We start from the raw sequence: 17,854 nt of genomic DNA, 5'->3' as shown, positions 1-17,854 counted from the left end.
TGATGTAATGAATACCCTGGAGCTTTTGTTCATTTAACTTTCATACTAGCGCCATCATGCTGGCTCTTGGACAAACATAGAGGCCACTTCAGCTCTTCAACACTTTACTTTGCAGCTCAGGGATAACTAGAACCTTGTATACTTCTGCCAGATCACAATGCACGTGTCCCAATTTGCCCTGGAGACAGCATTGACCTTGGCTGCAGATTGGGTCCAGCCTGGTTTGGTCTGGTCTCCTGTGTTGGTCTACAGGAAAAAAGATTCCCCTTTTCTCTTCTGCCTCATCCAGCAACATTTTCAGGTCCAAGTCTGTGAAGTGGGGAGTGAACTATCCTTTCCTCTCGACTAAATTCTTGTTGAAGCATCACTGTGAGAGGGGTGGTTTGTGATTTGTAGTGTCTGAATTGATGTGCATCTGGATTTCAATTATGGCACCATGACTTGATCACTGGATGGTCCTAGAAATGGAAATATTTCCACCTCTCCAGCTGAGCAATTCCCTGAGATAAGCACCTGAGATTAAATTTTGAGAAGATTTGTAGTTCAGGTTGGTGATAAGTATGTAAGTTAGCTCGCTAAGCTGGAAGGTTTTTTCAGACGTTTTGCCACCATACTAGGTAACATCATCAGTGAGAGTCTCTGGAAAAGTACTGATGGTATGTCCCACCTCTCTATTTATAGGTCTTGGTTTCTTAAGGTGGATGATGTAATTTCCGGCTTTCTTTTAAGGGAAGTTAGAAAAGACCTAAATCGATGTGTTTATTGATAAAGTTCTGGTTAGAATACCAATCATCATGTCTCACAAACTTGATTGAGTTTTTTGAGGAAGTAACAAAGAAGATTGATGAGGGCAGAGCAGTAGATGTGATCTATATGGACTTCAGTAAGGCGTTCAACAAAGTTCCCCATTGGAGACTGATTAGCAAGGTTAGATCTCATGGAATACAGACAGAACTAGCCATTTGGATATAGAACTGGCTCAAAGATAGAAGACAGAGGGTGGTGGATGGTTGTTTTTCAGACTAGAGGCCTGTGACCAGTGGAGTGCCACAAGGATCGGTGCTGGGTCCACTATTTTTTGTCATCTACATAAATGATTTGGATGCGAGCATAAGAGATACAGTTAGTAAGTTTGCAGATGACACCAAAATTGGAGGTGTAGTGGACAGCGAAGAGGGCTACCGCAGATTACAGCAGGATCTTGACCAGATGGGCTAATGGACTGAGAAGTGGCAGATGGAGTTTAATTCAGATAAATGCAAGGTGCTGCATTTTGGGAAAGCAAATCTTAGCAGGACTTATACACTTAATGGTAAGGTCCCAGGGAGTGTTGCTGAACAAAGAGACCTTGGAATGCAGGTTCATAGCTCCTTGAAAATGGAGTCGCAGGTAGATAGGATAGTGAAGAAGCATTTGGTATGCTTTCCTTTATTGGTCAGAGTATTGAGTACAGGAGTTGGGAGGTAATGTTGTGGCTGTACAGGACAATGGTTAAGCTACTGTTGGGATATTGCATGCAGTTCTGGTCTCCTTCCTATCGGAAAGATGTTGTGAAACTTGAAAGGGTTCAGAAAAGATTTAAAGGATGTTGCCAGGTTTGGAGGATTTGAGCTATAGGGAGAGGTTGAACAAGCTGTGGCTGTTTTCCCTGGAGCATCAGAGGCTGAGGGGTGACCTTATAGAGGTTTACAAAATTATGAGGGGCATGGATAGGGTAAATAGGCAGTCTTTTCCCTGGGATGAGGGAGTACAGATCTAGAGGGCATAGGTTTAGGGTGAGAGGGGCAACCTTTTCACTCAGAGAGTGGTATGTGTATGGAATGAGCTGCCAGAGGAAGTGGTGGAGGCTGGTACAATTGCAACATTTAAGAGGCATTTGGATGGGTACATGAATAGAAAGGGTTTGGAGGGATATGGACTGGGTGCTGGCAGGTGGGACTAGATTGGTTGGGATATCTGGTTGGCATGGACGGGTTGGATGAAGAGTCTGTTTCCATGCTGTACATCTCTATGACTGTATGATTCCATGAGAATACCATGCCTCTAAAAATTCTTGTGCGTGTCTGTGTTTTGCCTATACTAGGATGTGTGTGTTGTCCCAGTCAAAGTGATGTATTTCTTTGTCTGTATGTATGGAAACTAGTGTGTCTTTTGGTGGCTAGTTAGTGTTCGTGTATCCTGGTGGCAAGTTTCCTGCTTATTTGTCTGATGTAGTGTTTCTTACAGTTCTTGCATGGTATCTTGTAAATGACGTCAGTTTTGTTGTTAGTATCTGATGGATCCTTTAGGTTCACTAGTTGCTGTTTAAGTGTGTTGGTAGGTTTGTGGATGACCACGATGCCAAGGGGTCTGAGTAGTCTGGAAGTTATTTCTGTTACATCTTTGATGTAAGGTATTGTGGCTATAGTTTTTGGTCGCATTGGGTCTGTTTATTTGGGTTTGTTTCTGAGGAATCGGCGGATTGTGTTTATTGGATACCTGTTTTTCTTGAAAACGTCGTATAGATATTTTTCTTCTGCATTTTTTACTTGTTGGGTGCTGCAGTGTGATTGAAATAATGTAGCTCATTGAAATAATGTCTTGATGCAGCTCTGTTTGTGGGTGTTGGGATGATTGCTTCTGAAGTTAAGTATTTGGTCTGTGTTTGTTGCTTTTCTGTAGACACTGGTTTGAAGCTCTCCGTTAACTGTACCTTTAACTGTCAGGTCTAGGAATGGGAGTCTGTTGTTGTTCTTCTCCTCTTTTGTGAATTTTATGCCTGTCAGGATATTGTTAATGGTGTTGTATGTTTCGTTTGATTTGTTCCACATTGTGATGACAAAGGTGTCATCCACGTAGTGGACCCAAACTTTGGGGCCCTGGATGGAGGTGAGGGGGGGAAGTCTGGGTGCAGATTTTACACCTCTTGCAGTGACAGGAGAAGGTATCGGGAGTGGAGGGTGGGTTGGTGGGTGTCATGGGGGACCCCAAAGGATCCTTCCACATCCGACAGAAATTTACCTGTACTTCCACACACGTCATCTGTATCCGTTGCACCTGATGTGGTCTCCTCTACATTAGGGAGACAGGACGCCAACTTGCAGATTGTTTCAGAGAACATCTCTGGGACACATGCACTAAACAACCCCACGACCCTGTGCTGAACACTTTAGCTCCCCCTCTCACTCCACCAAGGACATGCAAGTCCTGGGCCTCCTCCATCACCAAACCTAACCACCTGACATCTGGAGGAAGAACTCCCCACACCTTTTCCCAGTTCCAACCTTCCAACTCAGCAATGCTCTCTTGAACTATTCTACCTGTCCATCTTCCTTCCCAACCATCTGCTCCACCCTATTCTTCGACCTATCACTTTCATCCCACCTTTATCCATCTATCACACTCCCAGCTACCTGCCCCCCCAGCCCTGCCCCCTCCTATTTATCTCTCAGACCCTGTGGGCCACAAGCCACATTTCTGATGAAGGGCTCTTGCTCGAAATGTCAATTCTTCTGTTCCTTGGATACTGCCTGACTGGCTGTGCTTTTCCAGCACCACACTGTTCGACTCTAATGTTCTGGAGATGTAGGTTCAAATCCTACCATGGCGGATTTGAATTCAATATTTGAATTCAGTAACAAATAAATACGGAATAAAGAGTCTAATGATGACCATGAAACCATAGTCAGTTGTCAGGAAAAACCCACCTGGATTCACTTAGGGTCCTGTCAGGAAGGAAATCTGTGATCCTTACCTGGTCTGGCCTACATGTGACTCCAGACCCGCAGCAACGTAGTTGACTCTTAACTGCCCTCTAGGAAATTAGGAATGGGCAATAAAATGCTCGTCTAGTCAGTGACCCACTCATCCTGTTGAAAAATAAAAGAAGAGCCCGAGTTTATGATTAATGAAGTGAAGAGCTGAAGAATTTGAGAGAAAGTCACAGTAAGCTAAAGAAGATTGGGTGCCATCAATCTCATTTGACAAAGCAGTTTCACTGAGAATTTGGCCCGACTTGTAGTACAGTACAGAAAGCAACCATTCATATGCCATTGTGCCCATGCCAACTCTTTGGTAGACCTATTCAATTAAGTGTACTCTTCTATCCATTCTCCTTAGCACTGTTGTCATGACACACTGGGGCAGTGTACTGGAAATCAAACCTCACTATTCCCAGAGTATTCTCCTCAGTCATCAATTGACCTAACTCACATTTAAAGAAAACACTCACTAGTTTCTAGGCTGAATAGGAAAATAGCTGTTTATTGCAAATAGGTTGTTTTTAAGAAAGAAATGAATTACTAACATACAAATCTGTATAACTTAAACTCTTTTAACTTTAACTTCAATTCCCTTCTCACAAATAGACAGACACACAAAGACAGACACATGGATAGTATTTCTTTTTAGTCCAAAACCAAAGGAAATAAGAGGTGCTTCGCATTGTAAATAAACTGGTGTCGTATATGGGATTGGAATGGTTCAACCAGTGCCAGCATAAATAAATCTGCTTGGTGGGTTGTGCAGGTAAATAGAGACATCCATCAGAGACGACAATCCATTTCATTACCAGAATTAGCAGCTAGATCCTCCTGACACCATTCAGGAAGCTAACTTTCCAAAGTGGTTAATGTCCCACAAAATAAGCTTGATGACTGGCTCCAGGCCAATTCCTTGGTATTCCAGAAGAACATAAGTAATAGAGCAGGAGTAGAGCATATGGCTTGGTCAATCACTTGATGTTATCAGTGTGTACCTAAGTACAGTGAAAGGCTTTGTTTTGTGAGCAGTACAGGCAAATCATAGCAAACAAGGGCATACAGATCATAGGATGCTTAGAGTTAGGTTACAACTGCACAGAAGGTGCACAAAGCAAGATCAACATTAGCAAGATCAACATTATTTGAAGTTATGGAGTCCATTCAGCAGTCTAATAATGGCAGGGATGAAGCTGTTCTGTTGGTGCATGTGTTCAAGCTTCTGTATCTTCTGCCTGACAGAAGAGAATGTAGAAGAGCATTAACAGGGTGGGATAGGTCTTTAATGATGTTGGCAGCCTTTCCATGGCAACGAGAAGTGTAAATGGACTCCATAGATGGGAGTTTGGTTTCCATGATGGCCTAGGCTGCACACCCAATCTTCTGAAGTTTCTTCCGGTCGTGGGCAATGCAGTTGCCGTACCAAGCCGTTATGCATCCAGACAGTATGCTTTTGGTATTGAGATTCACAGTCTTCACTATTCCCTGGGTAAAGATGTTTCTCCTCAATTCCTTTAGTGACTCTTTTATATTTATAGCCTCTACTTCTGGTATCCTTCAAGTAGAAATACTTCCCATCTATTTACCCTATTAAGACACTTTCTAATTTTAAGATCTCCCTCAGCTATCTCTTTTGTAGAAAACAGAACTCCAGCTTTTTCAGTCTTTCCTGAGAAGTGTAACCCATTGGTCCTGGTAAGATCCTTGTGATTACACTGACTGCAGTGTCTGCCCATCCTCCTTTAGAGACCAAATTGCAAGTACAGTACACTAAGTGTAGCCTGACCAAGGTTCGACATTAGCTCTACACTTTTTAATGCTCGAAATTAATCCCTGACCCTGACTTACCTTCATGAGGCTTTATTAACTTTAATTTCACTTTTTGGGATTTGTATATCTGTACATCCTGCTCCCTCCCTTCATCTACACCAGTTAGAATCTCATTTACTAAGGAGTTTCTGGCCTCCTGTTCTTTCTGCTATGGTCACAGCTGGTGACAGTTCAGAACCCAGAGTGAAATCTAGCTCAATAGACCTTTGGCAGAATCTTATAGCACTCTGAGTGAGATTTGTGAGTTGGCTATTGTGAAATTTGCAGCAGAAATTTGGGATGAAAGGTAACTTTCACACGACACAAATACCAGGCAATGACCATCCCCAATAAGATGGAATCTAACTACTGCTCCATGACATTCACCATCACTGAATCCCCATGATCAACATCCTGGAGGTTATCATTGACCAGAAACTGAACTGCACTCTCCATATAAGTACAATAGCTGCAAGAGTAGGTCAGAGGTCAGGAATCTTGCAACAAATAACTCAACCTCCTGACTCCCCAAAACCAGTTCACCATCTACAAGGCACAGGTCAGGACTTGATGGAATATTCCCTACTTGCTTGGATAGGTGCAGCTCCAAAGACACTGAAAAAGCTTGACATCATCCAGGACAAAGCAAGAATGAGTAGCTATTTGATAGGGGCTTAGGAGATCCTGGAGCAGCAGGTCAGCAGAACCTTCAATACCAGTCTAAGGCTTGGAAGTGATCAGTCAGTCACTTGGTCTATACATAAGGGGTGAGAAGCCAAAAACCAGGCAGCTCATCACCGACCTTGTCATCTTTTTGTCCTCTTGGGGGTCATTTTCCTCCAGAATGAAAGAGGCAGGTTGAAATAACTCCACAAAGGTTGGTATCCTGTCACCAAGGTACCCTTTATTTACACTTGGAGAGTTCCTAATCCAGCTCCCTCAGTGCCAGCTTTCAGAGTGAGCAGAATGTCTGACACTCCTGTTCTTATCTATCAGTCAGGGCTCCCTGATTGAACTGGATTAACAGCCCAAATCGGAGAACTCATATTCTGGTTGACCTCATTATAATCAGTACACAGGTATTACTGGTGAAGAAGTAGGAGTGAGTAGCTATTTGATGCATTTATATAAAGCGTCAATATGATAATTCATCACAATACCCCCTTGCAATTCAATATGTAGTCAGAACCGTTTCATGATGCCCCATTGGTAGAATGTTATGTGTTTTTCTTGATGAGACTGTGATGGTTCAGAAACTAGTACTAATGAAATTAATTGGTATCGAGGACCTGAATCTTTGATTTTTAAATGATTAAATTCTGCTGATTTCCCCTGGTTTCTGCATTTGAACCATGCTGGGACTGAAGTTTTAATGAGTTTTCTAACAAGGGAACTGAAGAGGGCTTTAAAATAAATAAGCAGACAAAGGGATCAAGCTTGGGTAAGTTTAACAAATCAAGGCTTTAAGTTGAAGCAAGTGAGCAAAATACTAATGTGAAAAATAAAGGTCAGAAAATGACAGGAAGGGACAAAGAGATATAACACAAGAAGATACCACCTGTCAAAACTAAATGCTGAAAAGATAACAAAAGGACAAGGCTAAAGGCCTTTTATGAATTGATAGTACATATTGAAATGAATAATATTATCTAATAGCCATTATGAAGATGCCCTCCTGTTATTCCATGTTGAGATTTATTCACACCTCTGATTGCAATAAATGTTGTTTTATCCTATGATTGAAAAGGTAAACTTGCATGGAAATTTCTTTTCAAATTCTTTCAATACAGTCTTATTAGATTCTATACCCCCAGCAAAGTTTTAATGCATTGTCAATAGCAGCAAAGGCATCTGCTAATATTTGGCAACTTTCAACTCAGCGTTTTTCTTTATTACTGATGATGGTGTTTATAAAAATACGTTGTATTAGCTCATATCTCATTTCTAACTTTAGACCTAATTCTATACATTTATTAGATTTCACATGTTTAAATTTTGAAGTCTGTGCTCAAATAGGTCTTCTATTTCGGATGTAAATACTACTACAGTTTTCAATTGATATTAGTCAACAAAACTAAATTCCATGACATTAATTCTTCATTGAATCACAAATAAAATGAGTATAATTATTTGGAGTGAAACTCCAAATCAAAGGCACTAGTTGTAAGCATTTGCATATTTAGACTGCATTTTCTCAATCTCGTGGAACTAAAATGTCATGTCAATTCAGTCTATGGAGATGCTAAATATGTTACTAACAAATGTTAAAATGTACTAATGTTATTGGCTGTGGTGGGGTTTAATTTGTGCTTTCGACAGGCTATCAGTTTTGTAATTCTGATGAAGCTGATAAATGCAACTATGTTTACAAGATTGTTGATGTTATACTATTGCTTTGTCAACTATCACTTTAGACTCAGTCAACTTATGATGGCACTATTGTAGGAACTGATTATTTTCTTTTAGTTCTGTCAATCTGTTCAAACTGTCCAGATTGTCACTATTTCTGATTCTAATGAGGTGGATTAGCAATGGTAAATGCAGAGTTATGGTGATAGAGTTGGATGCTCTTCAGAGGGTCAGTCCTAACTCGATGGGTCAAATGGCCTCTTTCTGCACTGTTATGATTCTATGAAGATGATGACAAGGATTCAGTTATGAACACTGATGGATGACATTTATGAACAATAGTTAGTTGGGTAAGGATAGAGGAGTGGCTCTCTTAATTAAAGATGGTATTGGTACAATAGTTGGAGATGACCTTGCTCCAAGAGATCACGATGCAGAAACTTTCTGTTGAGATGAGAAATAGCACAGAAAAGAGGTGGGAGTGGCCTACGAGCATCCAGACAGTATAATTGTGCAAATGTGAGTAGCAAGTCAGATGGTTGATCAGAAGACAAAGAATGGCAAAGAATGACTAAAATATTAATCAGGACGATTAAATTAGAGTACGGGAGTAAACTATCTAGATATATAAAAACAGATACCAAGAGTTTCTATAGGTTGTCTAAAAAGGAAGACTGAGTTAAAGATGTGTTGGTCCTCTATAGGGTAATAGTAGGAAGTTAATAGCAGGTAATAATAAAGGGATGGTGTAATGAATAAATATTTTGCTTCTGTCTTCAGTATAGAGGTTATAAAAACATTCCAGTAATAGCTTTAAATTAGAAGTTTAAAGGAAGAGAAGAACTTGGCAAAATTACCATCACTAGGGAACAACAGGTGAAACGGTGAGTTGATAAATCTCAGGTCCTGAAGGACTTCTTCCTAGAATCTTGGAGTTGTCTAATGAGCTAATAGATCTATTAGTGTTATTTTTTCAAAATTTGTTAGCTTTCTATTAGGCTGCAAAATAGCAATTTTGATCCCTCTATTCAAGAAAGGACAAAAGCAGGAAACTATACTCCATTTAACTTGACATCCTGGGTACTTGTAAAACAAGGTTGATACCCGAAATGAGTAGACTGTCTTATGACGATAGGTTTGGCTGGCTGTATTTGTTTTCACAAAGCTCAGAGGTGATTTGATTAATGTTTCTAAGAGCTTAAATCCCTTGACAAGGTGTTTAGTCTTGTGGGTGAGTCCAGAAACAGAGGACACAGTTTTGTAATTAGGTGTCGATCTTTTAAAATAGAGATGAGGGCAATTTTTCTCTGAACTTACACGAGCTTGGAAGTCTTTGCCTCAGGCAGCAGTGTCATGGAATGTTATTAAGGAATGAGTGGAAAGATTCTTGTTGAGCAAGGGGCATCATTGGGTGCAGATGGGAATGTGGTATTTAGAACACAAACAGATCAGCCAGGATCTTATTGAGGAGCAGAATAGGTTTGACAGCTCAAATGTTCTTAATCCATATGTTCATGTGTTCCACAGAATTAGCTCATGATTGACATTATTGAATAGCAATATCAATTTGAGTTAAAATGGAAATTGCATTCATTCATTCATATAGATGGAAATGTCAAGAAATTAATGCAAATCAACATAATCAGAATTCTTGATAGTTATACAAATAATAGATTTGAAAGGAATAGGTTAGGGTTAGAGTTTGCACTATCTCGAATGTTGCACAGTTATTTCAGTTGCAGCTTATTACTGCTTCATTGGGTGGAATTCATTGGGTGAATTCTATTTCACTTCTGAGACTCAGGCTAGATTAAACTAAAAAGTTTAACATAATTTGCTTCTCATTTCTGTCCATTTATAAATTTAACAGCTCATAGCTTACTAGAATTTTGCCTCAGCACAAGGGACCATAGCAATTCTTGATAATGGAACTAAAAAGTAAATAATCCAAAAATATTTTTGTCAGGATGTGGACATTGCTGGCAAGGCCAACATTTATTACCAATACTTAAACTGCCCTTGACAAAGGTGGTGAGTTAACTTAATCTGATGTAGGTTCAACCAGAATGCTGTTAGGAAGGCATTCTAGATTTTGACCCAATACAGTGAAAAGATGACAATATGATATATATTATAGAAACATGGCTACATCACCTAATCCTAAAATAGTCAGTTTTAACACTCTGTGAATGGACCCGTGTTTCCATCAGAAGAAATCTGGAGAATTCAATTTTGAACAGATAGGAATCGCTTTAGCTCAGATTTTTCAAACTTGAGATTTTATCACCGTATCCTCAGGCTGTACAAAATCCTCTAAAGTTTTGCCTCACTGTAACTAAAGGGAGTAAAGCAAAGAGAAGCTATAAGTTAATTAACTTAATTGCACCATTTAATGTGAATGAATAAACAGTTTGAACAATTACATAATTTAAAATGTTTGCCAATGTAAATGGATGCATGCACAATGGACCCAGTTTTAATTCTGAGGCATGAAATTACAGGTCCCACCCATGCTTGGGAAACAGATGATCGGGTGTGTAACTTAGGGCATTGGAGGCCAAAGCCAAACACACCCCCATGTTCACGGCCATGCTTTTACATGCAGAACGGGGAAGAAATTGGCTGGTTCACCTACACATGACCTAATTCAGGCTCAAATTGGCAATGAATTCCTAATTATCGGCTTCATCTTACTGCTGCTCTGATTTAACAGGCAACAGGAGAGATCTCTGCTCACCCTTTCACCCTAAGAACTACTGATTAGTGAAATTTGATAGGGGTGGGGGAACCAGCCTTCTTCCTCAAACCAGATAGAAATGGGTACTGCAAGATGCTTGAGATTAGAGTCAAGATCAGAGTGGTGCTAGAAAAACGCAGCAGGTCAGGCAGCATCCGAGGAGCAGGCAAATTGACTTTTCAAGCAAAAGCCCTTCATCAGGAATTCAGATGCTGCCTGACCTGTCCTGATGAAGGGCTTTTCCCCAAAATGTGAATTTTCCTGCTCCTCGGATGCTGCCTGACCTGCTGTGCTTTACCAGCACCACTCCAATCTTGACCCTTCTTCCTCAAACCCCTGTGCCATTCAGGCACCTCTCCCCTCAATCTTGGCTCCCCCCCCCTCCTATCTCTTCCTGACACATTAATCATCCTCCCTCACCATCTCACTGGGCCCTGCCAAACCAGCTCCAGTAGGATCCTGGGTTTCATGGTTCCTCGTTATCCTAGGCCTCTTGGAATATAAAGCAGCTGGCAATAATAATCCTAACTTGGTGCAGAGTCACAGGCCTCCAATCAGCTGGCAGTTCTGAGGAGCAACTTCCTCCAGGAAACAAACAGAAACTCAACTTTATTTTAAACATTTGCTATTCAAGAATGTGGGCATCACTGGCCAGACCAGTATTTATTGCCCATTCCTAGTTGCCCTTCAGAAGGTGATAATGAGCCATATTCTTGAACTACTGCAGCCCATGTGATGAAGCCATGCCCACAATGATGTTAGGAAGACAGTTCCAGTAACAGTGAAGAAATCCATATTTCCATGTCAGGTAATGGTGTTCCCAAGTATCTTCTATCTTTTAAGGGGCAGAGGTCACAGGTTTAGAATGTGCTGTCAAAGAATCCTTAGTGAGTTGCTATGAATTGGAATTTCCTACAGAAATGGACAGAAGTCCAACCATGTACTAAATAAATGGTTATCTCTTTGCAGTTTGAAAGAGAGAAGGCAAAGTCGGATGTAATGGTGTTACAGTTAAATAAAGGTTATTATGACGGCATGAGAGAGGAACTGACGAAAATCGACTGGAAGCAGAGCCTAGTGGGGAAGACATAAGAGCAAAAATGGCAGGAGTTTGTAGGTATAATTGAGGACACTGTACAGAGGTTCATCCCCAAGAAGAGAAAGATTATCCGGGGAGGGATTAGACAGCCATGGCTGACAAAGTAAGTCAGGAAATCTATCAAAGAAAAAGAGAGATCCTATAAAGTGGCCAAGAGCACTGGGAAATCAGAAGATTGGGAAGACTACAAAAACAAACAGAGGATAACAAAGAGAGAAATAAGGAAGGAGAGGATCAAATATGAAGGTACGCTAGCCAGTAATATTAGAAATGATAGTAAAAGTTTCTTTCAATACATAAGAAACAAACGACAGGCAAAAGTAGACATTGGGCCACTTCAAACTGATGCTGGAAGGCTAGTGATGGGAGATAAGGAAATAGCAGGAGAACTTAATAAGTACTTTGCGTCAGTCTTCACAGTGGAAGACATGAGTAATATCCCAACAATTAAATGGAGTCAGGGGGCTGAGTTGAGTATGGTTGCCATTACAAAAGAGATAGTGCTAGAAAAGCTAAAAGGTCTTAAAATTGATAAATCTCCTGGCCCCAATGGGCTACATCCTAGAGTTCTGAGGGAGGTGGCTGAGGAAATAGCGGAGACGTTGGTTGAGATCTTTCAAAAGTCACTGGAGTCAGGCAAAGTCCCGGATGATTGGAAGTCCACTGTTGTAACCCCCTTGTTCAAGAAAGGATCAAGACAAAAGATGGAAAATTATAGGTCAATTAGCCTAACCTCGGTTGTTGGTAAAATTCTAGAATCCATCTTTAAGGATGAGGTTTCTAAATTCTTGGAAGAGTAGGGTCGGATTAGAACAAGTCAACATGGATTTAGTAAGGGGCGGTCGTGCCTGACAAACCTGTTAGAATTTTTTGAAGAGGTGACAAGTAGGTTAGACCAGGGAAACCAGTGGATGTGGTCTATCTAGACTTACGAAAGGCCTTTGATAAGGTGCCATACCGGAGGCTGCTGAGTAAGGTGAGGGCCCATAGTGTTCGAGGTGAGCTACTGGCATAGATTGAGGATTGGCTGTCTGACAGAAGGCAGAGAGTTGGGATAAAAGGTTCTTTTTCGGAATGGCAGCTGGTGACAAGCGGTGTCCCACAGGGTTCAGTGTTGAGGCCGCAGCTGTTCACGTTAAATATTAATGATCTGGATGAAGGGACTGGGAGCATTCTAGCGAAGTTTGCTGATGATACGAAGTTAGGTGGACAGGCAGATAGTACTGAGGAAGTGGGGAGACTGCAGAAGGATCTAGACAGTTTGGGAGAGTGGTCCAGGAAATGGCTGATGAAATTCAACGTGAGCAAATGTGAGGTCTTGCACGTTGGAAAAAAGAATACAAGCATGAACTACTTTCTAAACGGTGAGAAAATTCATAAAGCCAAAGTACAAAGGGATCTGGGAGTGCTAGTCGAGGATTCTCTAAAGGTAAACATGCAAGTTGATTCCGTGATTAAGAAAGCGAATGCAATGTTGTCACTTATCTCAAGAGGGTTGGAATATAAAAGCAGCGATGTGCTACTGAGACTTTATAAAGCTCTGGTTAGGCCCCAGTTAGAATACTGTGTCCAGTTTTGGGCCCCACACCTCAGGAGGGACATACTGGCACTGGAGCATGTCCAGCGGAGATTCACACAGATGATCCCTGGAATGGCAGGTCTAACATACGAGGAACGGCTGAGGATCCTGGGATTGTATTCATTGGAGTTTAGAAGGTTAAGGGGAGATCTAATAGAAACTTACAAGATAATACATGGCTTGGAAAGGGTGGATGCTAAGAAATTGTTTCCGTTAGGCGAAGAGACTAGGACCCGTGGGCACAGCCTTAGAATTATAGGGGGTAAATTCAGAACAGAAATGCGGAGACATTTCTTCAGCCAGAGAGTGGTGGGCCTGTGGAATTCATTGCAGCGGAGTGCAGTGGAGGCCGGGATGCTAAATAGCTTCAAGGCCGAGATTGATAAATTCTTGATGACACAAGGAATTAAGAGCTACGGGGAGAATGCTGGTAAGTGGAGTTGAAATGCCCATCAGCCATGATTAAATGGTGGAGTGGACTCAATGTGCCGAATGGCCTTACTTCCACTCCTATGTCTTATGATCTTTAGGTATAATGGAATGATCTATTGGAACAAGGGAATAAGTAATGAATATATTAGTTAAAATTGAATTGGATCTGAATTGTTCATATAAATATGGGAGCTGGTTTTAATGGAGTATGGTTAAGGCCATAAGACATTAAGAGCAGAAGTAGCCCTTTCAGCCCATGAGTCTCCTCCACAATTCAACGAGGTCATGGTTGATCTTATAACTTTCAACATCACTTTCCTGCCTTTTCCCCATATCTGTTGATTCCTGATTAAAACTCGGTCCATCTAAGCCTTTAATATACTTAACAACTATCTGTGGTAAAGAATTCCATGTTTCACAACGCTCAGGGAAGAAATTCCTTCTCATCAGTCTTAAATATATGACCCCTTATTCTGAGGTATGTCCTCTTGTCCCAGATTTTCTGACAAGGGGAAACAATTTTTGCATCTACTCTGTCAAGCCCCCTAAGATATAAGTTTCTAAGTTCCAATGAGTACAGATCCATCCTACTCAACTGCTCCCCATGATACTGTCTGTCCATAGTCAGCCTAAATAACCTTCCCTGAATTGCCTCCATTTCCAGTATATCGTTCTTTAGATTAGGGACCTAAAACTGTTCACAGTATTCTAGCTGTGATCTGATTAGTGCCTTGTAAGGTTTTAGCAATTTTTATACACCTTTACCTTTAAAATAAAGGCCAACATTTCACATGCCTTCCCCCTTATCCATTGAACTTGATAGTAGCTTTGTGTGAGTCCTGAACAGGACTCCCAAATCTCTCCATGTTGCAACCTCCTGCAGACTTTGTCCATTTAAATAATATTCAGCTCACCTGTTCTTCCTGTCAAAATGCATAACCTCACATTTCCCACATTATAATCGAATTGACAAATCTTTGCCAATTGTTGAACCCGTCAATATACTTCTGCTGACTTTATTTCAGCCTCACCACTTGCATTTAAACCTAACAATTGTGGCCCTAGCACAGATTCCTGTGGCCCTCCACTAGTTTCAAATTGTCATTCTAAAAATGCCCTCTTTATTCCAACTGTCTGTCTTCTATTAATTGGCCAATTCTCTACCGATGCTAATAAACTGTGTTCAGCACCTTGGGCTCCCTCTTATTCAGCAGCCTAGCAGTGATAGATTATCAAATGCTTTCAGAAAATCCAAATATTTTATAGCCAATACTTCCCCTATTCTTATCCAAGAATTCTAGTAAATTTGTTATGCTTGATTTCTCCTTCATGAAGCTGTGATGACTTACCTTGATCATAGTATATATTTTTAAACTTAAGTTGAACCAAATTTGAATAGGCTGGGCCTTTTTCTCTGGAGTGTTGGGGCTGAGGGGTGACTTTAGAATTTCTGGTCAAGGGTCTGTTTCTGTGCTGTATGACTCTGCAACTTTATACTCACATGCCCTTTGTCTCACTCTACTGAAATCTTCTCACACTGACCATGTTCCTTACTGAAATAAATTGAGTAAAGCTCTCACTCAATGTGTGGACATGAAATCTGTTCAAAAGCAATTATCTTTAAGTGTAAAACATTGGTAGCAGAGGATAGTTAAGTGAAAATGTAAGGCTTCGGGCTATGATTACCCATCAGTTTTCTGTAAAAGAACTTTACGATCAATGGCAAAATAAAGTAAACATGTGGATCTGGGTCACTTCTTTATCAAAGTTGAAGTAAGGTGTGGCCTTACCACTGTTTTTTATCTTGTTTCTGCATGGTAAATAAAGTATTTTTTCAGAAGATTTGAACACGATGAAAGTATGGACAGATTGTCTACTTTCATGGGTAAAATTTAACAAAAAGATGATTTCTTAATTCCTTCTCAGGGTTAGTCAGATGTTGATCAATTGAGAAAAACTGAATGTTGTACAATAGTATAATGGAATTTGATAAATTATACGCAAGACTGCAGAAATTTCATTTGGAAATTCCCTAATCTGGCATTTAAATTATTAGACTGTGCCAAATATCAAGTCTGTACAGACTTCTGGTTTTAATGGTAGTTAAATTTGCAGATAAACATGCATACTTTAGTAGAATGTTGGAAACACTAACCATTCCTTTCCAGCAGCAATCTTAGCACAAAAGGAGCAATCAGCAATACCACTGAAAATGGAGGGGACCCTGTTAACAAATTACTGAGACAGTGTAGATACAGATCTCAGTGCAATCTCCTCAGAACGGCCAACAATGCTGCAAGAAAATCAGTAACCTTCTGTATTCTGCCGAGGTAAGTGCCACACTCTTCCCTCTGCTACCTCAGTAACCCCGCTACAGCTCCAATTTCCCACTAAAGCTCATGCTATAACCCTCTCACAATTTCCTACAATATCTTCCCTCACCCCAGCAACCTTCCACACTACTAACCCTGCATGACTCTGCATCATGTTCTCACTCACCCAGGACATCTCACCTCGTCAACTATCCACACCAGCCTAATAGCCATGCCACTGACTTTCAAATAAAACCAAAAGAACTGCAGATTCTGTAAATCAGAAACAAAAACAGAAATTCCTTGGAGACAAATCAAAGTTAATGTTTCGGATTCGACTCGAAACGTTAACTCTGATTTCACTCCACAGATGCTGCCAGACCTGCTGACCTTCTCCAGCAATTTCTGTTTTTGCCACTAACTTCCCTCTCACTCAATCCCTTCCTTTTTCACTTTCCAGGAGAAAATAGCCCATTACAGGGCAGGAAGAACCAGGAGAGGTGGAGGGATATCCACAGCACTTGTGGAGAAATGGATACCTCTGCTGGAAGGTACTTCTTCAACCCCTGAGGAAGCCAGTCCTTCTTTAACCCTTGACAGCTCAGATACTGACCCTTCAGTGGGAAGCAAGGAAGTTTAGGGTCACAGTCTGGTGAGCACCTCATTGCACCAGCTCCACAGCTGACTGAGGAAGAAAGTGCTGCTGGCACTCGAAGGGCTGCTGGAGACCAAGTACTTGCTCAGCCCGAGACAGGAGAGGACTCTGTGGTGTCAGCAAGCAGAGACATCATCGACATGCACAGGGGGGAACAGGAGCAGCAGGCAGGGATGTGGGAGGAAGTGGCCCTTAGCCCAGAGACAGTAGGAGTGCAGCCATGCTAGGGGGCACAGCTACCTCCATGGGCCTGGGTTGATGGCTGCCATTGGGAACCTCCTCCATTCAGAGCAGGCTATTCCTCAAAGACTTTGAGACTGGCTTACTGCACTTGCTGTGTGTTTGCCTTGTTAAGCTGCTACCATATGCTGAAAATATGCAATTGATGTAGCGTGGTGTAGCAAGAAGTACTCCCCGTTGACTTAGAACTATGGACCAGCAAGGCAAGCTGCCTGGTAGTGTGACTGTACTATTGGACATGGCAGTGGTGGGGTTGCTGCAAGCAAGCAGATAAGTACTAAATATGTGAGCACCCGAGCAGCGAGTAAGCATCCCTGAGATAGAGCCTGATCCAATCCATTGGGTGCCTGTCCATGCTCGCAGAGTGTCCCCGCTGCAGCCTTCCAATGCTAGTTGCTGGTGTAACCTGCAATGCAAATCTATACTTCCTCAAAGTTCCTGCAAATGGATTGGAGAGGTGCCGTGAAGAACCTGAGGTGTTGGCAAATAGTGAATATCTGTGGACGAAGAGTGGGTGAGGCTGGGGGGGGCCATGGATTGTGCCCTGAGATAGTGAAATGTGGTGATCACCTTGGAGGCTTTTTGCAGCCAGCAGTGAACTGAAATCCACAAGTACCCACTGTGACCTCCATGACGAGCAATCTCAAAGTGAGGGATTGAGGGAGCTTTGGGAACCATGAGGTGCAGGAATTTACATGACACACATGAGCATGCTGCATTAGCCATAACCAAGACTCAAATTACTCTCAGATTCGATCGAAAAAGGCTGCTTTCTGAAAGAAATCTCACTCAGTTGCATTTGAATGAACTAACATGAACTTCTCATAGAGTAAAATTGAGAAATACTTATCCTAGTTATTCTAGAAACTAAGTCTGAAATACTCATTTAGAGTCAGAGAGATATG

The 17,854-nt window shown here is 41.4% G+C and overlaps 1 protein-coding gene across 3 annotated transcripts in view; it reads left to right on the top strand.

Annotated features, from left to right (window-relative positions):
• Positions 1 to 17,854, top strand: part of galnt18b (UDP-N-acetyl-alpha-D-galactosamine:polypeptide N-acetylgalactosaminyltransferase 18b) — a 245,709-nt gene that overhangs the window by 194,713 nt on the left and 33,142 nt on the right. Inside the window, exons 11-12 of one of the 3 annotated variants that reach the window (XR_011963748.1) lie at positions 15,914 to 16,072; positions 16,515 to 16,605. The exons of 1 other annotated variant lie outside the window; for it this stretch is intronic. The gene's annotated coding sequence lies outside the window, so the exon portion shown is untranslated. The remainder of the gene's footprint in view (positions 1 to 15,913; positions 16,073 to 16,514; positions 16,606 to 17,854) is intronic. One more of the 3 variants, XR_011963749.1, reaches the window with a different exon arrangement.

Source organism: Chiloscyllium punctatum, chromosome 22, assembly GCF_047496795.1.
Source record: "Chiloscyllium punctatum isolate Juve2018m chromosome 22, sChiPun1.3, whole genome shotgun sequence".
Classification (NCBI taxonomy): domain Eukaryota; kingdom Metazoa; phylum Chordata; class Chondrichthyes; order Orectolobiformes; family Hemiscylliidae; genus Chiloscyllium; species Chiloscyllium punctatum.
The sequence above is the reverse complement of the archived record's forward strand: the minus strand, read 5'-3'. Positions and strand labels throughout refer to the sequence as shown.